The 26,339-nt window shown below is 35.4% G+C and overlaps 1 protein-coding gene across 9 annotated transcripts in view; it reads right to left on the bottom strand.

Annotated features, from left to right (window-relative positions):
* The window catches only part of IKZF2 (IKAROS family zinc finger 2), a 229,016-nt gene that overhangs the window by 23,084 nt on the left and 179,593 nt on the right, over positions 1-26,339 (bottom strand). For all 9 annotated transcript variants that reach the window (XM_039470175.2, XM_003925578.3, XM_074399069.1 and 6 more), the window contains one exon: positions 5,649-5,728. The gene's annotated coding sequence lies outside the window, so the exon portion shown is untranslated. The remainder of the gene's footprint in view (positions 1-5,648; positions 5,729-26,339) is intronic.

Genomic DNA, 26,339 nt, shown 5'->3' with positions numbered 1-26,339 from the left:
TGGCTAGTAACTCCTTACATGGCATCCAAGTCGCTGTACTATACATTTTCTTCTACTGGGGCTTTGTCCAGGCAAGCAAGTCTGAATGCACTTTACATTTCAAGAATCTTGGATATCGGTTCCTTCCAGATGATATCCCAGTTACCAAATGGCCCTGATAGGTTAATTGAGGAATGCAATCGTGTTCCTTGCCCTGGTTATTTGTCACTTGTTAAATGATGTTAGGAGATTCCCAGGTGATTTCACATCTGAAGACTATAATTTGTGGCCTCCTTATCAGATGCCTTGCAAAATGTTTTCTGTGGGGCACATTAGTTTCCCAAGTATCCTATCTTGATTCCCAAGATAGATTACACTGGAATTATCTTTTCAAAAAAAAGGAAGGAAGCCCTACATTTCAAACAGTCTAAAGTAGGTTATAAAGACTGAAAAATAATTATTTTGAGGGACAATCTTACATGAGAAAAAGAATATATTGTAAAAACTGGCTAAGTCAATTCTAATCTATAATGTCTTTTAGAGGCTTTAACTGTTGATGATTGTGGTGAATCAGAACAATAGATCTGTTTTTATTTATTTCAAAACATTCTATAATGCTCTTTAAAAATCATATCATCGGGTACCTGGAATCTAGGTAAGATTATCATTAAATATATCTTCATTCTTCATTTTTTTTTACTATATTTACCTTTGCCTTTTTAGTCTCAAGTAACTAGTTTACATGTATATTTACCTTTGCAGCACAGCAATTTCTTTTCATTCTTTCACCATTCTAGGGGATACATGTTGTTAGAATAGAAATGGAACTAAACCAAGGATGGTGTGAGGAGGCAGATCTCACTAGCTGTGTAGTCTGGGGGTAGTCCCTTGGCATTTATGATCCTAGATATAATCCATATTATTGTTGTTGATGTTTTTCTGTGAATTTTCAATAAATATCACACTGAACATTTTTATTAAAATGATATTACCTTTTCTTTCTACAAATATTAAAGTTCTATGTCTCCGATTTCTTGCCTATAGTTTTTATTTGTACAGGGGAGAGTTACTTTTTTTCAATGTTTTTAGTGTCTACTTTTAAGAAACAAAGTCACCAACGTAGGGAAGAAGTTATGAAGTAAATTATATGGAAAATTTTAAAGCATAAACAAGACCTACTGTAGAGACAAGGAAGATGGAGGAAGGATATTTCCACTAGGACACTGCATGTGCCGTCTCCAAAGTAAGGGACTATATTTTTCAGAACTGCAACTGACTGAATGAGAGAATGAAAAGAATCCATATATGACTTCGGAATTATATTTGGTGAGGAGACTTTTGACTTCTGGTAAGCTATTAGATCCCAGTTTTTAAAGAAATAAACCATTCCCTATACACAGAATTAGGAAAAAAAATGTAAGAAATTATTTTCCAGAACCAACATTCCTACTATGGATTAATACTATCTATACATAATCCTGAAATACACCTAAATAAAGAGCTACTGACTAGCATGCCTGCCACTGTCCTCTGCTATCTGCTCTGTTCCAGTGCTCTCTTGGGTAATCCAAGTCTGTTTCAAAGGCTTTCACACTGTGGTACCAGAGATAAGAATTGTCTCAGGCTTGTGCAGACAATAACTACTGACCACAGTAAGGTGGATTTCCCACCCAAGAATTTGTATCAACTGAAAAGGGAACTCTCTTTGATCTTATCCAGCAACTTCATGCCATTTTAAATTACTCCACTTTGGCATCCGATTTCCCAATTCCACAGTCATCTTGCTTGTTTATTCATTCAAATATCTGAAGTTACCTTATTTGAAAATATTTCCTACCTAGAAAAATTAAAAAGGGATTTAAAGCACTCATCCTGTGGTGTACAAAGGATAGATACAGAGACTTTCTCATGTGCAAAGATGAACTAGTAACAACAACATCATCTCTAGCATGCTTCTCTGTGAATGTCTTCTAGGAGGTAATGTCTCAAGTCATGTCTTCTAGTCAGAACTCAGACTCGTGGTTTTATTCCAAGCTAGGCTCTGGTGCACAGATGCCCTTGGCTAAATTAATAAACTATTGATCAAGCAGAAGTGACTTTGTTACAAAGATTAGAAGGACTATGGAAAAAGTAAACCAAACACTGCAAGCATTACACCACTACCTAGCACAGAAATAACAGCTAAAAGGATACAAAAGAACATAGAAAAACAGTTTTCCCAAAGACTGTGTATTTACTGCCCTCTCCATCAATGCAAAATATCAGACTCCTACTCATCTGGTAATTCTTACCAGTCCTTCAGAAAGATAGGGACAGAATTATTGCCACTTGTAGTGGTGATTAGACAACCATAGACAAACAGAAGGTTAATGTTTGCTATTTCAACTACAGATGTATGCACCTGGTCATAAATCAGTGTATGTTATATTGTGAACCACTGAAAATATGTTGAATCAAGTATATATTGCTTATATCCAAGCATTTGAACTATGGGGAGAAGTTTAAGGAATATGTAGGGCAGTCTCTACAATTTGAGAGAATCTGATAAGACAAAAACCAGATGAAATACATGTGATCAAATACATATGATTGGATATAAGATCTATCATAGGGAAAAGGTTGCATTGGTCAATCGGAAACCAAGTATGCAATGACATCTCTGAAAATGGCCCAAAGACTCCATTTGCCTTTACTAGGATGGGAAAGGCTTTATGAATAGAGTAGATTTTGAGCTAAGTATTGAAGAAACTTTAGAAATGAATGTAGATGAGTTTGTGGGTAAAGACTTATAGCCTGATCATGAAGACACAGGGAAAGATAGAGTATTGAAGAAACCTTAGAAATGAATGCAGATGAGTTTGTGGGTAAAGGCTTATAGCCTGATCATGAAGACACGGGGAAAAATAGAGCAATAGCTAGGTATAACAATGAAAATGCAGATAGATGACTTAATTTAGGCAGCTGAGGGATTTTCAGAAAAGAATTATGTGATCCCAGCAATGAAAACTAGTTAGTAGTATTCATGTGAAGTTACCAATAGAGAAGAGGATCTTAAATATAAACGGTAAACCAAGAAATAGTAGCTAAGATCAAAGATACTCAGAACTCACATGAGGAATGTAACTCAAAATATGGAATAACAACATGTCATTCTTACAGTAAATGCTGGCATTATTAGGGAATGGAATTTGCTGGGGCCAGACTACACTGAATTTTCTTGGAACAGGAAAGACTGCTTTTATGTAAGTCAAAGGCAGGCTTTATCTACAAGAAACTGAGTGATATGTTTGTCCCCCATTTTTCTCCTCCCCTTTACACCATAGAAAATGGATTTTTAAATGATTTTAAATGAGTAAAGTGTAACCTATGAAATTACATGTTATAGAATATAGTCCTATCTTTTTTCTGACTCAAAAGGAAATTCCATTTCCTATAATGCCTTAAGTTATTATTACAAATGTTGGCAGGGATGAATATTTAACAATTATTGGGCAGATTCTATGTTGGGTATGCTGCTAAGGGCTTTATATATGTTTTCCTACATACTAAAAAAGTATTCTCTGTAGGTATTCCAGAAAATCTCTCTGTTTTAAATAATACACTTTACTGCAGATTGCATATAATATTTTTTCATCAGCTTAATTGTTTGAAGAAATAAATGATTAGGGCAAAAATACAGTGTGGAATGGTAGCCACATGAGATGAGGGGTGTTGAGAAAAATTAAGAACTTTAGGATTTTTTTTACAAGTTTAACATTAAGATATATACATAGATCTCTAGATAGAGGTGTTACTAAAAAAGAAAAAGATACAGCAAAGAAACAACCTTACATTGTTAAAACCAGAAAGTTCTGTAGACATGTATGCATGGCTAAATTTCAGGGGAAATATTAGGAGAAAAAAGCAAATATTTTGAATCATTTGTTGGATTTCTGAGGCATTATTGCAATGATTTAAATTTACTCCTGTTTCCATGTGGATGAGGAGCAAATTTTGCAGACAATTAGGAATCCTGAGCAATATTAGCAGAGGTGCAAGACAACCTTAGGCAAGGCTCATCTTTCTGTACGGCACTGGCAAAGCCAGGCCTTTATCTTAAGACAGTCCCTTTGGAAGATTTACTGGTTATAAAGTCATTTTATTCTGACTCCACAAATACTCAGTATTTATAGTGTGTAGGTTTTTACATATATTCTCAAGAGAGTATAAAGTTGAAAGCCCTGAAAATGCAGTTTCTCTAAGATGCTTCATATTAAATTTAAAGATGGCTGTTTCAGAAGATAAATGCCATATGTATTACTTACTCTATGTTCATTAATGCTTTTGGTGGAGTCTCTCTATGTAGCACCATAGAATTAGATAAGGCAGTAATTCCAGGTCAGGCTAAGTGAGTATGAAATGTTTGCTGTCTTTCCAATTAAATAATAGAACTACATTGTATTTATTGCAGGTGAGAAAAAGACAGAATATCTCAATGCCTGCCCAATGTAATACTTTATTCTATCTTAAGTAATAGGGCAAAACAAATTGAGATTTCTAAACTGTTAGGAATAATTATCAAAAAAATCAACTTTAGGTCTTTGATATTATAGTATTGTATTACTATTTGTAGAGCAGTAATTTTTTTATACATTACTCATTATATAAAGCAGGATAAATTGTGTAATAATATGTGTATAAGTAGGAAATTCCCCTAAGGGAAGGCCACAGAGAGAAAGGTGTTTACCAAAGTATTCTACCTCATATATTAGAATCAATGGAAATAAAATACAAAAAAATGTTGTTGTTATTTCTTGTAATATCAAATGATACTTTGTCTTGAAGATGACAGGGTGTATTTATAACAATACATTGGCTGAGTGAGGTGGCTCACACCTATAATCCCAGCACTTTGGGAGGTTGAGGTGGGTGGATCACTTGAGGACAGGAGTTTGAGACCAGCCTGGCCAACACGGTGAAGCCTCGTCTCTACAAAAAATACAAAAATTAGCCAGGTGTGGTGGCATGTGCCTGTAATCCCAGGTACTTGGGAAGCTGAGGCAGGAGAATCACTTGAACCCGGGAGGTGGATGTTGCAGTGAGCCGAGATGGCAGAACTGCATTCCAGCCTGAGTGACAGAGTAAGACTATGTCTAAATATATATTTATATTTTACAGGTATATTTATAACCAACATCGTTCAGTCAAAAATAAAATCCCAACTCAAGATACGCAAACTACAAATGGCATCCCAAACGGGAGTGACTAGAGAAAACTTCTCTGGAAAAGTTTGATTGAGCATTACTGATGCTTGGCAATTGAATCAAAAGTCCTTGAAATTTCTCTTTACTAAAATATATCCCATTACCTTTTCAATAATATTTCCCATGGTCCCTTCAAGTTTAATTGAGCATCAGTGTTCAACATTGCATACAATTTGCAACTTGGAAATGTACAGAAATGGAAGTTTAAAAATGTCAAAAAATAGAATAACATTTGGCATTTGGATGAAATGGTTTCCCTCTGTGTACTTTCAAACCCATTAACCCCTTATTTTATTTTAACAACATTTTTATATTATGGGCTAATTTGGTCTTCAGAATTACTCATATTTTACTGTAGGAAATGAGCTTGTTACCTGCCCAAGGAAAGCAGATATATAATTTACATTCAGATTAAAATTCTATCACCTTGATGTTCTTTCCAAGAAAATGTGTTGCCTGTCAGAAGCAGTAGCAGGATGGACTTCAACTGAAAGTTGGAAATAACCCTGAAAAGAAGAAAGAATAAAAGTAATTTTTTAAAAGATCATTTGGCAAATGAAGATTATGCAGCATTATAATCCCTTGGAGTTGGTTTGGTCATTTGTAATCTAATCCCTTGATTACGCTATTGAAAAATAACATTTTGTCTTACGGTATTTTTTGACACACACTACTTGCTTTCAAAATCATTCTACACCACATAGCTCAAAAATAAGCTTTTAAATATCTAAATTGTCATGGGTGATGATACAAATTCCTCCTGACCCCATCCTCCTTCTTTCCCCAAAATCCCAATTTTTATCACTTCCAATCTGGAAGTATAACATTTGACAAATGAGATGATCATATTTTTATTATCTCCTATGCCCACTTTAGAAATATTGTTCATAGATAACATAACTTCTAGGTGTTGTGTAGTGTGAATTTGAACCTACCTGTCTTAAAATGTTATGGTCTTTATGCCAGGTAGGACAGATACTGCATTGTTAAATAGCTATAGGAATTTTTTGCTAAAAGCCATTTTTGTTTTTATTCATCTGAAGGAAGAAAATGACCTGTATGTTACAATTTAAAGAAAATGACCTGTATGTTAAAATATAAAATGATGAGGCAGTGGTGGATCTTAGCAATTTTTAAGACATCTGTTACACTTTTGGTATGGGTAGTAAGTTTCTCTAGTGAGAGACTAAATTTCAATTGGCAATGCTTGTTACTTCCATTTCAAAATTTCAATTCATTGTTTGAAATTTTAATAATTACTGCTACTTGCATTGTTTGGGGGAAAAATACTTCCTTTACTAGTTATTGATATACTCTTTCCAAAATTTTAAAGTAATTCAGGCAAGTTAAATCTAAGAGCAACAAAAAGTGAACTTTATAGTTCAGGTTCTAAACCTTTTTTCAAAATTACTTCAATAGCAAGACTGTAAGTACTTTAAGGCTCACAGGTGGTGATATTTTATATTTCTTTTTTTATTATATTATTATTATACTTTAAGTTCTGGGGTACAGGTGCAGAATGTGCAGGTTTGTTACATAAGTATACATTTGCCATGATGGTTTGCTACATCCACCCCCCAGTCATCTACATTAGGCATTTCTCCTAATGCTAACCCTCTTATATTTCTATGAACCTTCCAATGTTATCTATTAGTGTTCTGGCCAAATAATAGATGTTTAACAAATGTCTGATTGTTTAACAAAAAAATGCTTGTATCATTGTCCTCTCCTTTAAACAAAAATAAAATAAAATTGTTTATTTTTGCCAAAGCACACTGTTGAGAAGTTATTTCAATGTTTTTCAGTGAAAATATTTAATAATTAAACAATGAGTTAACAGGGAAGGAGGATACAAGAACTGGCTCATAGGAACAAGTGACGAATACTGAAATAATGAACAGGTGCAGCAGTAGCAGCAACAGTCAGTTTCATGCTTGCAAGGAAATGATGAGTGGGAAATCTGTGACACCTGACTTAAAATCAATGCTCCTGGAAGGTGATATAATAGCTCTAAGCTGGAAAAAAATACGTGCAGGGGGAAATCAAAGCTGACACAGTGAAACTGCACAGAAAGAAGTGGGTAAAGTAATGACAATGTCGAGCCACTAATGGAGCTAATGAGGTATAACTTGATGGTGCTAAAGATCTCATGTCTTCCAAGACAACTAGTTAATTTAGCTGATTAATTTGCTTACTCACTTTTTCTTCTTAATCTCTTAGGAAGACTCTAGTGGTCTCCTTGTAGTATATTTTACATCATGTATCAAAGAATATTCATACTGATACTTAATATTAGAAAGATACACTAAAAAAGAGGAATTAAATGATAAAAATGAGAGCTTTAATCTGTTTAATAAAGTGATGACCTTCTAACTCCAAAACAAAGCTCAGAGTTGTTTCTCTCAATGAGAAAATATGAAAGAAAGAAAAATGAAATAAAATGTGCACTACCATTATTCTGGCTCCAAGAGAAAAAAAAAATTAGAATACCTGTAATCTGCACTTTAAGACAAGAAACCTTACCATTTGAGATCTTAAGTCTGCATGCTTGCAACACTGTATTTTCTTTGTTAAATTATTTCTGAATTCTGTTTTGGTTCTAAGGAGTCTTGTCAATGGCTTTCTTCACATTCTTCTATTTTAAAAATAGTAGGAGATGGGTGTAAAAGTGGCTAAATGAGAACATTTAAAGGAAGGGCTTTTAAAGGTGGGAACCAGCCAAGCAAACTCTGTAAAGTTACAGCAGAGTTGTAATAGTAGGTAATAGTCAGCATCCTTCTCTGAAAGCTGATTTAACTTGGCTAGTTGATAGGCATCTCTTTGGGTAAGTTAAAGAATCTCAAGAAATAAAGTATGTTTTATCTTGGTTAGGCTGATAATTTGTCCTACTTAAGCAAGTAATGCAAATTTCCTTCCAAAGCTCTGTGCTCATTAGCTCATAATTAGGGCAATAAATCTGAAATCACAAAACAGATAAGTGAAAACATCATAGTACCGTAAATGTGAGAGTGAGGTTATCTTATCCCGTAGGAATCAGTAGAGAGTTTGCAGAAATCTGTTCAGATTCTGAATGTGACTCTACATGTGATTATCATAAATTTAACTACTAGGAAGAAGAGAAGGAAAGGGAGTCTGAGGGGCATACACATTCTTTAACAGTCCAGGTGACAACCAAAATTTTAAAGACATCTCTTATTATGAAGACCGCTTATGATCCTGAAATATATTATGTTTATGAATTATCTTTAAGTAGGTCTTTCACACTAATTTTCATACATGAACATTTTTGCAAGTAAGCACTTACTATGCTGCGGGGCGGGGCGGGGGGGGATGTTGGGGGTGGGGTGGGAACCAGTGGCCTGCAGGTACTGAGCAATTAGCCAGAATTCACAGAGTGAGTCAAAATATCATGTCAAATAGAAAGCCCAGAAGAGAACTCTGCAAAGCACAAAAGCCTGCATTCCACCCTTAGTATACAGAATTCTGGTGTGGACAGACAACTTGAACTACTCTAGAGATGACAGAGAAAACTGTGAACTTATAAGAAACCAAACAATTCTGCTTTCTTTTTTTCTTTAACACAAAAATGTTAATTTGACACTGCTTACTTGTATCACAGTACCGCTTTCATTCCACTTGCAAATTGTTTACAAATATGCCCCTTTCTCCCACAAGGTTCATGTTCACTGATATTGGTCTAAATCATGCCTGTACATGCCATGTATTTTCTGTCTATTTCTGAGCTCCACCCAACTTGTTCATTTTCCTCATCACTCAAGATTTAGAAAAAGTTGATTCATGTCAGTATGACACCATGCAGATTGACTAAAACTAACTTCGAGATTAGGGGAGACATGTTTTTCTATAGAAGAACCTGGAGTTGCCCTTAGACTTTATGTGTTCATCCTATTATATGTGACACTTAAGCTAACAGAACTCAATTTCTTTATAGTTTACATCTCTAGTGAGGATATGTTTCTTCTTGCTTAAAAAGTGATATGTTGAGATCCTAAGTCTTCCTAGTTTTAGCAGTGGAGACAAGATGGGCTCTTCAGTGATCTATATTCTCCAGTCAAGTTGTTACTACTGACGAGGAAACTTTTCTTCATTTATTTGTTTGGGTCTCATTTAGGCCTAAAATGCAGACTTCAGCTAAGATGAAACTGTCAGAAATTTAGAAAATGAAAAGTATCCAACAGCAAAAAGTTAAATAAAGTAAATGTGGCATCTATTTATATGTATTTAATCCTTAGAAGACAAGCCTCTAGAGAAAAGACCACAGTGGAATCTTAGCCTATCCTAATAATTGAAGAGGAAGATACTCACCATGTAATATTGGCTTAAAAAACCCACAAATGTCCATGGTGGGCACAGGTGGATTTTTATTTAGGATTTAACCCTTTTAAGGTCGTTAGTAGTTTGGCAACAATTCAGACTATTTAGAAAGATGGAGATAGGTATGAAAATGGAAACAACCCAGCTATTGATAATATTAATAAATTAGCTTGGAGCTTGCGTTTTCTTCTGGCTGTTTCCTTTAAACAACCTATTTAAATATTTATTTGCTCTCTTACTTTTCTTTAACTCCTCAAAGATATACATAGCAACTATCCTATCCCCTTCCTACATGGAATATTTAGCACTAATTTAACATTTCGCCAATATATTTACACTTCACTTCTTGGCCTTTCAGTGATGCCTAAAGTGTTATAGCATGTAGTAAATATGTTTATCCACCACCTAGAAGTCTCTCAGACAAATTCTCTAATTTGATCACCATTGGTTTTTCAAACAATGTCAGATATATCCCACCATTTTCCAAAAAAGTTGCAAGCGGCATTTCATCCAACAGACACTAGGCACCATCAGTGGTTAAAGGTCTTAAGTCCAGATTGACATTTAACTAAACTGAAATAGGAGGCAAAAAGCAATATGATTTCCAGAGGTAATACAATGTAAGAGAGTAATTGCCTTTAAAGAGGCTTAAATACTGAAGGCAAACCATAAATAAAAGTATAAAGGTGATAGAAATGTCTAGAATTTTTGTAGATTCCTAGGGGAAAAGAAATACTCTTAAAGGAAAACAGAAAGAAAAAAGAAACCTAAAAGGCAAATGTAGAAAATATCAAGATATTCTGAATCTTCTTGAGGACTTCATCAGCATTCCATTTACCACACTTTTAGAAGAGACAACCCTACTTCTGTGTCCACCCTTCTCAAACCTAGTAGCACAGCCCTGAATTCTGAAGTCACAGCCTGTCCACATTCTAGTCTCATCCCCATGTGTGATCAGGGCTATTGCTTAAATGAAATGAGGGGCTAAATCCTGAAAATAGACTCTTCCCCTCATCAAATACCTACCCCTATCTCAAACTGTCTTTCTTCCAGAGTTTGATGGCACACAATACATCACAGAAAAACAGAAAGAACACACTGGGTTTTTATTCTAACTTTGGATGCTCTGTATTTATTGTGGGGAACCTGTGCAATGAGGTATAATATTGGCTTCCTACAGATTCTATTAGCAGTTTCTTTGGCTGCCTCTTCATAGCCATTGATGACAGAAAATAATGTGTAGAATTATTTTGGTTTATAATTAAGTGCAGAAAATTTGTCTTCAGACTTCAACCTCAATTCTGTCCTCTTTTCTCTTCTTGAGATCTCAACCCGAAAACTCTCCATTCCTTCCTCTCTCATGAATACTTTCCTATGAATGTCCAATCCATGTGCTGCTTTCTTTAGCAAGATTTGCATTTTAACTCTTGCATCCAATTCTGGAACGGAACGTTTTGTCCCTAAGACATTTCAGTTATGACACCACGTGAGACCATTATGTTTAAGATGGAAAAAGTGGTAGTGGCAGGTGATTTGGCCTCTGCTCTTCTTCCCATGCTCTCTTACTCTCTTTTTTATTGGAGACAGTGCAAGAGGATGTCTCACTGGCAGCAGATGCACGCGCATGTCCAGGAGGTACAGATGATAATGGAGCTTGGAGCTTGTTCAGTACTCTGGGACATGGTGAAAAAGTAGAGTTTTATTCCGCCTCATCAGGCTCTCCCTGTCTGGTGTCTATCTTCCCTCAGATACTGAGGCAGCTGGAGAAGATCTGGAACATGCATGTGTCCTACAAGGCTGTATGTCATGAGCTAGTGCCCAAAAAAGCAATTATCTTTTTTATTTAGACCAATTTGAGAAAAATAAACTTGTTTACAGGCCACCTTAAAAATTAAATATGGGGATAGCCCCAATTAAATATTTGGGCTTTTGTGAGAGCGGGTTATATTCATTCAATCTAGAGTATCCATTTAGTGCCAGTGAAAAAATTGGAGGCACTTTTTCGTCACCAATATGCTAACTTTTGTAATAATCCAGAGAATTTTCTAATTGTTTCCTAAAAATAGGTCCTTACAGGAGGCTGAGGCAGGAGAATTGCTTGAACCCAGGAGGGGGAGGTTGCAGTGAGCCGAGATTGTGCCACTGTACTCCAGCATGGCACCTGGCGAGACTCTGTCTTAAAAGTGAGACTCAGTCTTAAAAAAAAAAAAAAAAAAGGTCCTTTATCACATGGAAAATATGGGAAGGTTACAAATCTGAGTCATGAGTTGCTCATTACTGACCTGAATCTTATTCTCTTTAAGTTATTCAAAACCCGTAACAGCTGGTGTCAGAGTTTCTCTAAAGCAGGTGTCCCCAAACTACAGCCTGCGGGCCACATGTGGCCCCCTGAGGCCATTTATCCAGCCCCCCACCGCACTTCAGGAAGGGGCACCTCTTTCATTGGTGGTCAGTGAGAGGAGCACAGTATGTGGCGGCCCTCCAACGGTCTGAGGGACACTGAACTGGCCCCCTGTGTAAAAAGTTTGGGGACGATTGCTCTAAAGGTAGCATTCATTTAGGAGTGAGGACAAATAGCTTCAAACTTAAACCATGTAAAAAGAGTGGAATTAAAGATATGAATCTAACACCTAATTTTTAACATAAGGACAAATGTCAAGGTGCATACATGAGAGAGATGAGGAACATATCATCATGAAATAGGGAATGTTAGGGCTAAATGGAAACCCTGGTGATTATCTAATTCTACCTCCAAGATTTTTACAGAATCAGATAAATTACATGATCTCTTAAGACATTCTGTAGCAAAAGCTTGGGAGTCAAGACTACTTCAGTTTGATTACTGGTCCAACAATTACCAGCTGTGGAGCATTAAGTATGTTACGTTACCTCTCTTTGCTAGTTTCATCTATGATATTGGGATGATTTTGTAGCACTAACTTCATAAGTTGTTTCAAGGAACAAATAAATCTACTTATATATATAAACTACTCAAATCAGTAATTACAACTGACGTGCACCCAGTAAATGATAAAATTCTTTTCACAACTCTCCATCTGCTCTAGGTGGTTAGATTGTTCTCCATGACTTTAGAATAATTTAAAGAATATATTGATATCTTCCATTTACGTACCATTCCTGGAAAAATCGTACCCCTTTAAATTTTAGAATTAAAATGTAAAATATATTCAATGTTAATTCTTGAAATTAATGGGTAAATTAATTTATACACGGATCTTTAGTGTGAACCTAGGCCAGGCTTGAGACAAGTAGTACCTCAACATGTTGGACAAGCATTTCAGGTCTCACTAAGCCTTGAGGAATGGGAGAAAAGGAAATGGAATGGCTTTCCCCACTCAAGAGATAACACCTCCCCACTCTGCTCATAACTCAGACAGCACTGCACTTTGAAGGGAAGGGGAGGGGGCATATACAAGGAACAGATAAGAAAAATAAGACTTTCTTACAACTTTATCTTTCTTCTTAGAACTTCTCTTATCATGAGTATCTTTCTTTCCCTTTCTAGCTTTCTGCTGGTCCATCCGCGACAAGCTTATCCCAAAACTTTCCCACAGTTCCCAGCCTACAGCCTCCTCTTAGTCCCATAATCTTCTGGCACCTGTCTCTCTACCCACTCATTTAAATGTTAATCCCAAGCCACACTCTAACTCTTCTCCTGCTTTCATATTTTGCCATTATGTTTCCTGTGTTTATATTATGTTTCCTAATTAGATTGTAAGTAACTTGAAGTGCCTGGAAGATGTCTTTTCTTTTAAAATTAATTAGTTGACCGAAGAAAAAGAAAAGATAATGCAGAAAAAAAGAAAGTAAACACTGTAACTCAGAAGAATTTGCCAGAACAACTCAAATACCAGCTCCACTCCAAAGCCCCACCCCAAAACTAAGCAGGACTGAAACAGTCAAAGCAAAGCCATAACAAAGCTCAGTAAATATTTAGCTTATCTTGAACTAGTACAATAGAGTCCTAACTAATTTCTTTGCCTCCAATTTCTCCTGTCCAATCTATTCTTCACACAAGTGATCAAATGATCTTACCTACATTAGGCACCCCATAATTAGTTAACTGATTTTATTAAACATATATTTTGTGCAAGAAAAAAATAGTTACCTTGGTGATTCAGGCAATTACATCAATTTTATGTGGTGAATGAAAAGGCACAACTTTGGCAATTTTTTTTTTTTTTTTTTTTTTGAGACGGAGTTTCACTCTTGTTACCCGGGCTGGAGTGCAATGGCGCGATCTCGGCTCACCGCAACCTCCGCCTCCTGGGTTCAGGCAATTCTCCTGCCTCAGCCTCCTGAGTAGCTGGGATTACAGGCACGCGCCACCATGCCCAGCTAATTTTTTGTATTTTTTTTAGTAGAGATGGGGTTTCACCATGTTGACCAGGATGGTCTCGATCTCTTGACCTTGTGATCCACCCGCCTCGGCCTCCCAAAGTGCTGGGATTACAGGCTTGAGCCACCGCGTCCGGCCAACTTTGGCAATTTAATGAGCAAGAAACTCAGAAAGCAAAGTTCAATACAATGTATGCAGATGGTTTCTAAATTCAAAGGTGACCCTGCAACCATGGCAAATAAATATTCTTTATCTAAATACAATTTATGACTTGATGACTAATTGTCTTACTGGAAAACTGTTGATGTTGAAAACTGTAATTCAGGAAATATCATACATTACATAGATTCATGCATTCTTTCAAAAAGCAGATATTCAGTGCCTACTACATTCCACACACCAAGACTGATAAAATACAACACATGCAAAACAAGAAATACTGGGATGTTACAATAACGTTGCTTTTTGTTAACCGTGACAAAATAAATGCTTATGGGTAAATCATACCTTTAGAATCAGTCAGGGTCCAAGTCGGACACAAACAGTATATTCACATTAGAAAACTATGAGAAGAGTTGAATGTCCCTTTTATGAGCTGAGTAGAAGGAAACTTCAGGCCAGTGCAGTGTACCAGTGTGATAGGAGGTTTCTACATAACCCTTAGGCCTGAAGGAGCAATGGGGATGGGATGGTTACTGGAACCCAGAGACACGAAAGGTACTTGGACAGAGCAGAACCTCTTGAGACTCCACAGGAATGAAGCCTGAAGAATGCATACCCCCTTCACTTTCTGCACTCTCTTCTCTGCCTGCTTGGAAGTCAGACAGTGAGGAAGCTCTGTGTATGGGGTCCATATATTAATATTTTAGTCACTCAGGCTACAAAGCAGGGGAAGAGTAGAGCATAGATCTACACTCCATAGCGATTTAATTCAGCATCCCTTTAAAACTTTCTAAGTATCTATGCAGTCAGCATGGGTTGGTTAAACACCACAAACCTGTAATGAATGAGTGATTTCAAGTACATTTTTAAAACAGTACAATAATTTTCTGCTGAGATTCCTAAGGCAAAGTATCAGAGAAGCTGTCAACATTAATGCTGTTTATAGAAAATAGAAAATTAACAAAGCAAGAAGAAATGATCAATTTGAACTTGGTTTGGCTTGTAAAACTTCGAACTTTAGTCATATATATTAATTGCTTACCATTTATGCCTAATTACCATGTAGCACAATAATGTGTATCATTAAACATGTGCCAAATTAACTTTACAATACTAACTTCTCAAAGTTAACTTTGCATTATTAGCTTAGTTTAAGTTTGGACAGTTTTTGTAAGTTTTGACTCATGGTGCATGCTCTTCCCTCTTTCAACTCAAAGCATATATTTGCTTCAATGATATCCTGCCCAATCATATACTCTCTAAAGACCTAGAAAATGAAAAAAATATTTGTGGCAGATTCTTCAGAAGTAATATATGAATTAATTTAGCAGTGCTTAGAGCCAAACCATAGCCAAGGATTGGGTTATCAACGAATTCTAGCCATGATATAAAGCAGGAAAAAAACTCATGCCAGACCCTTTATAGCTCTTAAGTCATAGGACTCAGTATGCAGTGAACTGCCACCAGGAGGATCAGATGGGCGAGAAGTGTACTATCTTTAGCAAGTGTATCCTGATAACTAAGACCACATTCCATTTTTGCACTTGAACTAATTCTTGATTGTAGTGTCAAACTTGAGACAAGCTGACCTACCTACCATCAAATCACTAATGGTTAGGGTCATTGGGATATATTCATACTAGATATTTGAATTTCCAGTCATGATAAAGAGATCTTATTACTGAGTTTATGGATTTATTCTAAGAATTGATCAAGAAATTTCTCTTTTGCCTTGATAAGTGAACAGTAGATATAACCCACACATTCTAGAGGCTTTAAATTGCTAGGCAGAGAATGCCTGAAATACACTACAAGTTAGTCTAAAAGGCCTCAGTTTAAATGTATCAGAAAACCATAATAATTCGGCAGTGGGACTAATACTATAATCAAAGTAGACTCAAGGTACTATGGGGAATGCATTTTAAAGGATTAATTTACTTAAAAGCTCTGTTCTCTTTGATTTCAGAAAATAGTTGAGTTACTTTATTTCACTTTTGGATAAGGATTTATATTCAGACATGTAAAAGCATAATCATACTCTGGAAGATTGGGCCTATTTTACGGCCTTAAGAAATATCTTGCACTTCAGGGGTTCCACTGGAGATTCTTCCTTAAGGATTCATCTTGTAGGGTCACAGGACCTCTCTCAGTTACTGACTCACTTTCACTGGTGACAAGAAGGAGAATGGTGGCATTAAGTCCTAGTAAGCACCAAAGAGAAAGCAACATTGCTGATGTGGAGAAAGGCCAGTTGTTTGCATTTTTACTTCATCCTTGCGTGCTGATGTGTTATCTGACCTTTAGTCAGTTTGCCACTCTTGTACAAAAAGGACTGCTAGAATAATCACTGACATGTTGACAGGCAATAATTGAACATACACTGTACACAAATCATGGCATTACAATACCTGGTGGGTATTTTTATGGATAAAGGACACCTATGTATCCACATTAAAATAATAAGTATAGCTACCTGATATTGCTTGCCTGTGTTCTAATATATACTTAGATCTGTCAGGTTATTTAATTCTTTGAACAGCCATGTGAGATAAAGAGTATACCCAGTGCAAGGATGAAGCAAAGAGATGAATGGACATAGCATATGTAGGAAGGGGAGTCTGGACTTGAGACCAAGTCTAATTCTAAAGCTCATAACCTTTCCATTATTTTGTAAGCTTTAGCAATGCCTTCTAGTTATGGTTGTTTTGTTTCTCCATGGAGATTTCTCTCATTACCTTGTACACATAAACCCAGAGTTTATCCCTGACTCTTCTCCTGCCCTCTTTTCCTTGTGAAATGTCTGACTCAGAGTAATCTTTCTGAAACAGCAAGAAGCTGCAATCAGCAAAGCAGAAGTGCTGTTGTGCATTGGGCTTGGGACAGAGACCTATGGTCTGTGGTCAGCAGATTGCAGCAGAGAAAAGTCACATTTGGAGGGTTAGAGATGATGATTAATATGTCTTCTTTTGCTAGAGATCAGTTTTAACAAATGTCAGAATGTTGGATTATCCAAGTTTTCCAAAAAGGTCTGCTGACAAAATAATATTTATTCCTCAGTGTTTAAAGTAATCCAGGCAAGTGCTCTGTAAGCCATCCTTTCAGGACTGTCAGGAGTTAACAATGACAGATGCCTCCTTTCCAAGGCTCACTCTGGCACCTGTGCCTTAGATCCCATCACTTCCAAATTCCTCAAGAATCTTGTTCCTACATGTCTTACCTTCATCTCTGGAATCTTCAGTTTCTTTTTCATTCCTCTTTTACTTTTTTCTGCTTTCAAACTTCACCAAAAAGCTTTAGTTTACTTGTCTGTCCCCTCTAGCTACTGTCCTACTTCTCTCATTTTCATTTCTGAGCTTCTTAAAACAAGTGGTCTAAACTCGCTGCCGTCATCCCTGTTTCGCAGAGCTTCCCTTCACCTCTGACATTCTGGCTGTCACCCTACTACACTTCCACGGATGGTCCGTGGCTTTCTCTTTGCCAAGGACCTTGTACTTCTCTCAGTTCTCACTTTTGATATCTGCATGTCACGTTATTTTAATGGAAACACCGGCATCATTATTGGTAACTTTTTGTCTCTTACAACTTTCAGTAGCTTCCCTTCCTTTTTCCCCGCCTTTTAAAATTTTTATTTTAGGGCTTCTATTGAGGGGTGATTTAGTGAGTTTAATTTTTAACAGATTTATTGAAAAATAGTTACCATCTAATAAACTGAAGGTACTTAAAGTATACAATTTAATGTTTTGATATATTTATACACCCATGAAACCATGACTACAGTCAAGATAGGGAACATATCCATCACCCCCAAAGGTTTCCTCATGACTCTCTGTAATCACTCTCTCCTCCCTGTCCCCAATCCCCTGTTTACATCCCTAAGCAATCATTAATCTGTTTTGTCACTATAGATCAGTTTTCATTTTCTAGAAGTCTCATAAATGAAATGACAGAGTATTCACTCTTTTTTGGTCTAGGTTTTTTCACTCAGCATAATTATTTGGGGATTCATCATGTTATTTCCCGTTATCAATAGTTCCTTCCTTTTACTGTTTAATTTGAATTCATCGTATAATGTGTAATTTGTCCAGGCCTTCAATTCTGTCTACTCTTTGATGGAAATTTGTGTATAATAAATTTCTAGTTTGGCATTATCGCATATAAAGTTTCTGTAAACATTTGTGTGTAAATTTTCTGCTGAACAAATGCTTTCATTTCCACTGGGTGGAATGCATAGATCATATGGTAGCATATCTTTTAAAAAATTGACAAACTGATTTCCAAAGTGGTGTACATTTTACATTCCCATCAGCAAATGTATGAGAGTTTCAGTTTCTTCATATCCACATAAATGCTTGGTATGGTCAGTATTTTAATTTTAGCCATTCTAATATATGCATAGTGATATTTCACTGTGGTTTTAACTTGCATTTCTCTAATGACTAGTGATGTTGACCTTCTTTTCATGTGGTAGTTCATCATGTGTATTCCTTCTCTGGCAAATAACTTCAAACCTTTTGCCAGGTTTTTTGCTTGTTGTTTTTTTTAATTGGAGTATTTGTTTTCTTATATTGAGTTTAAAAGTACTTTATTCTGAAGACAAGTCCCCTTGTCAGGAATATGATTTTCAAATATTTTTCTTCCAGTTTTCGACTTTCTTTTTAACAATATCTTTTAGAAAAATGTTTTTAGTTTTGATGAAATCTTACTATTTTCTTCTCTGATTGATCATGTTCTTGGTATTATATCTAAGAAATTCCAGCCTAATTCAAGATAAAAAATATGTTTCCTTTTAGAAATTTTAGTTTTAGGCTCTGTAGTTAGGTCTGTGAACCATTAATAGTCAATTTTTATACATCATATGAGATAAGAATCAACATTCATTTTATGAGATATAGATATCCAATTATTCCAGCATCCTTTGTTGAAAAAGACTATCCTTTCTCCATTGAATTGCCCTTGAAACACTCAAAAATCAGTTGTCTATATGCGTGTAGATTTTTTAAAATATTCAGTTCCATTGTCTTATTCTGTTCCATTGGCTTATTGTTGTAATTTATATTATTGGTGTAATATTGGTGATATAACACCAATATCATGCTGTCTTCATGACTAGCTTTTGAATAAGTATGGAAATTAAGCAGTGGTAGCCCTCCAACTTTCTTCTCCTTCCCTTCCTTTACAAATCCCCAAACTGTGGTTATTTCTGTACCTACTATTGTTGACTTCAGCTCTTTTCTCTAAACTAGCCTTAGTGAACTTTGGAAACTCCTATAATTTTCATAAACAATTTTATGATAAAGGCTCTAAAAAAAAGCAGAACTGCTAACCCCAGCTTCTCCTTTGAGTTCCAGGCCTGTAGCTCTGCTAATTTACAGACAGCTGTCAGAAATCTCATTTCTTCAAGCCCTGAACCTTTATGTAATTCTCTTCTGACACTTCATATCAGCTTTCCAACTTCACGATGTCACCCCACTGCCATTTTTCTGTTGCCCAGACTTGAAACTTCATCTTTGATTTAGCTCTTTCTTTCTTTTTCTGATTTAATAAATCAGTATATCCTGGCCTTTTGTTTTTCATTCAAAATATCTTTCATAACGGTTTCTTCATTCTCTCATTGTCACTGTTACCAAATTCATATTATCATTTTCTCACGTGCGAATGGCTGACTGAAAGCCCAATTGGCCTTCCCACTTCCAGACTTTCCTTTCCCAGACCCAAGCCAATCCTTAGATTTATCTTCTTAAAGCAAATTTATGCTCAAGTCAAATTCAGGCTGAAAGTTTTCCTTTCTGTTTGTTTACCCCTCCCTCCCTCTTTGTAGCTTGCTCTAGTCTGTGTTTTTTTCTTATACTTTCATTTGCACATTTATCTAGATAGTTTTAACATTTTCCAAGTAGAAAATAATTTTAAATAACATTTATTTAAAGGCTTTGTAGAAAGGCTATAAAATCTATGTATCATCATATAATTTGTTCCCCAATTCCACTGCTATAATTTAAACTGTACTTAACAAGTTTTCATTCGACTTGAAAGATACTCCATCGTTTGACACTGAATAATTGTATTTATTTAAACCTAACCCTTGCTTTATGGTCATTTAAGGATCTGCTATAGGTTGAAGACAAACCTAACAAACCAAACAATACCGAAATGCCTAACCAAGACAAGATCTAATGAAAATGAATTTCCTCCATGTCTCTAAGACAAGTAGATCAGTTCTAACAGTGTCTTATAAATATAAGGACAAATTACTATGACTATAGGCAACTAAGAATTTTCAGAAATGACAGGTTATTATAAATCTCTCTCCTTCAACTACAAGTGCAACAAGTTCAATTGCCTCTGTGAGTTCCCAGCTCTAACAGAGTCATGAGAAAGATGCAGTATCATAAATGAAACAAGCTTTAAAGATTTACTTGCCTATGATCTTTTGTAGAAAAGATAAGGCATGAAACATGAAACTTGCTAATAAGTATAAATCTCCTTTAAGGAAAGTAACATTTGAAGACAAATTGTTTTGATATAAAATAAACTTTAGAACCTTGTTTATGGATACTGAGAGAGATAAAACTTTTGAGAATGTAGTATTCTTAAAATGAAATCATTAATATTGTAAGAATGTCAACATTAGGGCAAAATATTGCAGTTCATTATTCTGGCATAAAATCATTTCTTTGAAGGCAAGTATTTATTTTTCACCCATTAGTATCTAAAGAAATACCTCATACATGGTAAGCATGTCATATGTATTTATACATTAAATTCAGTGATACTATTTCTCCAATATTGATAATACTTTGACAGGTAAAGCATTGGTCTCTTAGGGTCAATTAGATTTCTAATTTGCAAGATGAAAATGAAAAATGAAAAAAAGTAGTATAATTCTGGATTCGATCTTTTTTTAGGCTAAGAAAATAAAATGGAAGACATGAATCAAAACAAGGTATCTATCAGATCATTTTCTGATGGGTAATGTAGACTTAGTTTTAAATGCTAACAAGTAAAAGTTACCAAAAACAACTTATATTAGTAGAATTTTTTTTTTCAAAAGAAGCTCAAATTCTTTTGAAAAGACTCCCATATTTCCAAGGACATGCAGTTTCAAGTGCATGAGTATATGTGGAATAAAGGTGTCATAAACCAGATCGTGGTGTTTACAACACCAGAACCCTGTGTAATGTCACACAATTCAACTTAACAGCTGTTTCAAAATATAGGACAATAGAGTTTCTTAGGATTCTAACATACAGAAGAAACCTAGCTTATTTTTCTTTTTGCTACTTCATGTGTAAGGAACGAGGGTCAAAGAAGGCTAACCCCACACAGCAAGCTAGTCCAAATCTAGCAGCTACGTTGCCTGACTGTTCAAGGTGTATATTGCATTAACTTTCACCTGCTCAGCAAAGAGAAGTGCAATGCTTTGTTTGGATGAAAGCACAAAAATTCAGGTATCCAAACCAAACAGCTTAGGTGAGAAGATGATTCAGCTTATTTAGATCTAGACAAACAAATGAGAAAAAAAAGGAGGAAAAAGAAAAAAATGCTTACAAAACCTGCTATTGCTCAGAAAACCTAATCCCCCAACCAAAAAATAACAACATAAAACTTAATTTTTAGGAAAATATATATTTGGCAGTATAGAATAGAAAGAGTTAAAAGTTGGAAAATAGAGATTTAGAAACATATCAAGTTACATGTAATGCACACAACATGATTTCTAACAATTTCGGAAAGATATTTTGAGCTGACTTTAAAGGGAATGGAGAGGGATGTGAGAGAGTGAACTTGTTCATTTAAGCGCGTTTTTCCCCTAGTTCTTACTGCTCATCTGAAAACAAGAAGTAGAGCAGGTCAGGAAAGGGGTTATGGTTAACACTGCAAGATGAAAGATAAGCAGCCAGGCAGTTAGAAGCCAAGGCATTTTATCTAGAAGAGCAGGTCTGGCCTTGTTTCTATCTTGATAAGAATTAGATTGGAGAGCTTGTTTGTCTATAGAGTAGGATGGGGTGGAGGGGTATCAGGGCTGAAGAAAGGGAACAGGGAAGTCAGGGCTGAGTTATGGAGTTCTGGCAAATCACTAATGTAGTGATAATTCCCTCTTCTATGTTCTATGTCTACCTAACTTTGAAACTGCTAGACCTGTCTATTTACATAACATGGCTGTGTTTCTTTCAAATGTGGAGATTTAAATATCTAGAAAGTTTAAGTAACCTGAACAGGCTAATTGTCCAAGTCTAAAATTTTAGGGCAATAGCTAACTGGTTGGGCCATTAACAGAGAACTTGAAAGAAATGACATTTGAATTTAAGTAACTCTTTAAATGGTGTGTTTATCTTTATTCTGAAGCATATGCACAATATACTGTGACTTGCTTTTTAAAGTTGTGTTTTCATCTCGAGTTTTTTAAAAATAGATTACAATTATAGCAGCTTCCACTTTCTTACTGCTCTGATTTAATGATACATGGTTTAGAAGTATCCTTCAAAATATAATTATTAAAATATGTAAAGTTCTAAGGTCACCAAAATTTGTTCCTATCAGGGCCATGACTGTAAAAATAGCAGGTTTTTTTGGGATTTTATATGCTATTACTTTTAGAATTTTATTCCATAATAGAACCAAGAAATCAGAAATTCCAAACGAAATAGGTCATTTTTTTTAAAGTAAGCCTATAAAACTGTGGCAATTTGAAATGATTTGTAATCATGGTAGGTTTATGTTGCTCATGCCCTTAGTTGCTCAAGTAGAGTTTGTTGAATACATAGATGATTAGCAGAAGAGGAAGCATTATAGGATTAATATAGTTCATAAACCTTTAGGAGTTTATAGCCTCTATCAGAAATAAACCAGAGCATTTTTAGTCCAAATAATTAGATGCCAAAACAAATTTGTACAAATAACAGGTGGAAAGAAAGCACTTTAAAAAAATATATATATATTTTTTTGTATCTTGGTCACGGTACAGATTGTCCAGTACCTTGAGTCTTACCTTCTCTGTGGTCCTGAGGCAGTCCCTATATATAATTAGCTCTGGGCCTGGCCTGACCTCCTGAAGCACTGTCTAGAATGTGTTCATTTCAGTGCCTGGCACATAGTAAGAGTGAATTGAGTATTTGTTAAATGAATACAGATAAGAATAATCAAAATGCTCAATGGTGAGATTGATGAAAATAAATTATATATCCATGAACTGGGATACTATGCAACTGTGAAAATTATGTAGTTAACTATTTAACAATATGGAAAGAAACTGACAGATTATTAATTAGAAAAAAGTTATAAATCATACGAATAGAATGATTCCATATGTGAATAAACAATATGTACCTATGTATTAGTTATGTATGATAACTTTAGAAAAATACATTCCAAGATGCTTCTATATAGATGGTTGGATTATGAGTGGTTGTTTTTTGTTTGTTTGTGTGTGTGTTTGCTTTTCATTTTTTTGTTTTTTGAAATGGAGTCTCGCTCTGTAACCCAGTCTGGAGTGCAATGGCACAATCTCAGCTCATTATAACCTATGCCTCCCAGGTTCAAATGATTCTCCTGCCTCAGCCTTCTGAGTAGCTGGAATTATAGACACCCACCACAATGTCAGGCTAATTTTTGTATTTTTGGTAGAGACAGGTTTCTGCCATGTCAGCCAAGCTGGTCTCAAACACCTGAACCTCAAGTGACCCACCCACCTCAGCCTCCTGAGGTGCTGGGATTATAGGCATGAGCCACTACACCTGGCCGGATTATGAATTATTATTTTTTTACTTTAAAATCTTTGCACATTAAAAATTGTATATATTGAAAATATTGTTTTTATGATATATATATTTTTTTACATCCAGGAGGTGAGAACATAGAAACAGCAAGTGATAATTATTCTTTCGCAAAACTTGTCTGTGAAAGGAAGTGGACTGGAAGCATAGGAGCTCCAGCATATTTATAACCATTGAAGAAGCAGGATATGTAAAATGCTGTACAGAGTCCTGCTATCTGGAAGGTTTCTAATAAATGAGGGTTGCTATTATTATTATTGGCATTAAAATGTCTTCAGGTCTCATAGACTTTCAGCACCAGCACACTGTCCAGGACCACTGTCCAGAATGTTCTACCAGGAGAGTTCTCTTTGTAGAATGCTCTTTACTTTTAAAGTTTCTTCTCTCATTTCCCTCTGCTTGGTTACTCGGTAGAGTTGTGCTGGTGCCTAAAGTCTATGAGACCTGAAGGCATTTTAGTGACAATAATAATAGCAACTCTTGTTTATCAGAAGCCTCCCAGGTAGCAGGACTCTGTATAGCATTTTACATATCCTGCTTCTCCACTGGTTTTAAATATGCTGTAGCTCCTATGCTTTCAGTCCACTTCCTTTCACAGAAAAGTTTAGCCAAAGAATAATTATCACTTGCTATTCTGTATCCTGACCTCGAAGATGTTAAAAATTTTTTTATCTTAAAAATAATATTTTCAATATACATAAATTTTTAAATGTGTAAAAATTTGAAAGTAAAATAAAAAATCACATAACCAACCATCTACATATAAGCATCTTGGTATGTCTCTTTCTAAAAATTATCATACATATCTAATACATAGATACATGTTGTTTATTCTAATATGTAATCATTCTATTCATATAATTTATAACTTTTTCTAATAGTCCATCAGATTGTTAAATAGTTAACTACATAATTTTTCACAGTTGCATAGTATCCCAGTGAATGGATATATAATTTATTTTAATCAGTCTCACCATTGAGCATTTTGATTACTTTTATGTGTATTCTTTTAACAAACAATTCACTCTTGCTATGTTCTAGGCACTGTAATGAGCACTTTATGGTATTTACACATTTAATTATTGTAAAAACCAATGAGGCAAAATAAGTACTGTAGGCTAACTGATTGTACAACAACAAATGCTGGTGAGGATGTGTAGAAAAGGAAGCTCTTGAACACTGTTGGTGGGAATGTAAATTAGTATAGCCATCAAGAAAAACAGTACAGAGGTTCCTTATGAAAACTAAAAATAGAACTGCCACACAATCTAGCAACTCCACTACTGGGTTTTACCCAAAGGAAAGAAAATCAGTACATCAAAGAAGTAACTGCACCTCCATGTTTATTGCAGCACTATTCACGAGAGCTAAGATATGGAACCAACCTTAGTGTCTACCAACAGATGAATGAATAAAGAAAATATGGTTTATATACACACAATGAAATACTATTTGGCTACAAAAAATGTCACATTATTTGCAGCAACATGGATGAAACTGGAAATCATTATGTTAAGTGAAATAGGCCAGGCACAGAAAGACAAATATTGCGTTTTCACTCATATGTAGGAGCTAAAAAGGTTTATTTCAGGGAGGTAGCTTCGTGGTTCCTTGAGGATGGGAACAGCTGAGTGAGGGATGAAGAGAGGTTGGCTAATGGGTACAAAGATACAGTTAGATAGGATTAAGTTACAGTGTTTGATAGCACAATAGACTATCTATAATTAACAATAATTTATTGTATATTTCAAAATAGCTAGAAGATTTGGAATGCTCAAAACACAAAGAGATAATCAGCGTTTGACATCATGGCTACCTCAATTGCCCTGATTTTTTATTATGTAACAATAAGAAACCAATCAGGCTGCAACAACCTTGTTAACAGTAGTAATTCTTTTACTGTCCCTATTTTACAGATAAAGGAACTGAGTCACAGAAAAGTAACTTGCCCAAGTTCACAGAGCTAATAAGTAGCAGAACTGAGGTTTCAACTCAGGCTGGCTCTAGAGTAGGCGCTCTTAACTACTGTGATATCGTTGCTATCAGAAACAATGCTGCAATGAATGTCTTCATTTCTTATTGTTTCTTTACAAAAATACTTAGAATGAAAATGCTGCCTTTTTAAATGTATCGGCAATTGCCCTTCAAAATATTTGCACTTTTTGTTCCTATAAACTGTTTATTCACAGACCTTAGATGATACTTGGCGTTATTAAAATTAAATCTTACACTGTTTTAACTTGTATTTCTCACTCACAATCCTCTGAATTTACTGAATTTTTTTCAGTCTCCATCTTTCTTGACGACTCATAGCATGAGATGATTGATCACTCCTTTCTCTTGCAGTTCTTTCCTGCTTTGGTGTGATATCACCCTCAGCGACTTCCCTCTAACATGTATTAGTATTCCTCCCCTGGCTCCCTCGCTGATACTTCCCTCTGATCTCCTTTCTCATTTTGGTGTTTCTTAGCTCTCCACTTTATCCTCTTC

Source organism: Saimiri boliviensis, chromosome 5 (assembly GCF_048565385.1).
Source record: "Saimiri boliviensis isolate mSaiBol1 chromosome 5, mSaiBol1.pri, whole genome shotgun sequence".
NCBI lineage: Eukaryota > Metazoa > Chordata > Mammalia > Primates > Cebidae > Saimiri > Saimiri boliviensis.
Note: the sequence above shows the minus strand (reverse complement) of the source record. Positions and strands in the feature narration are given on the sequence as shown.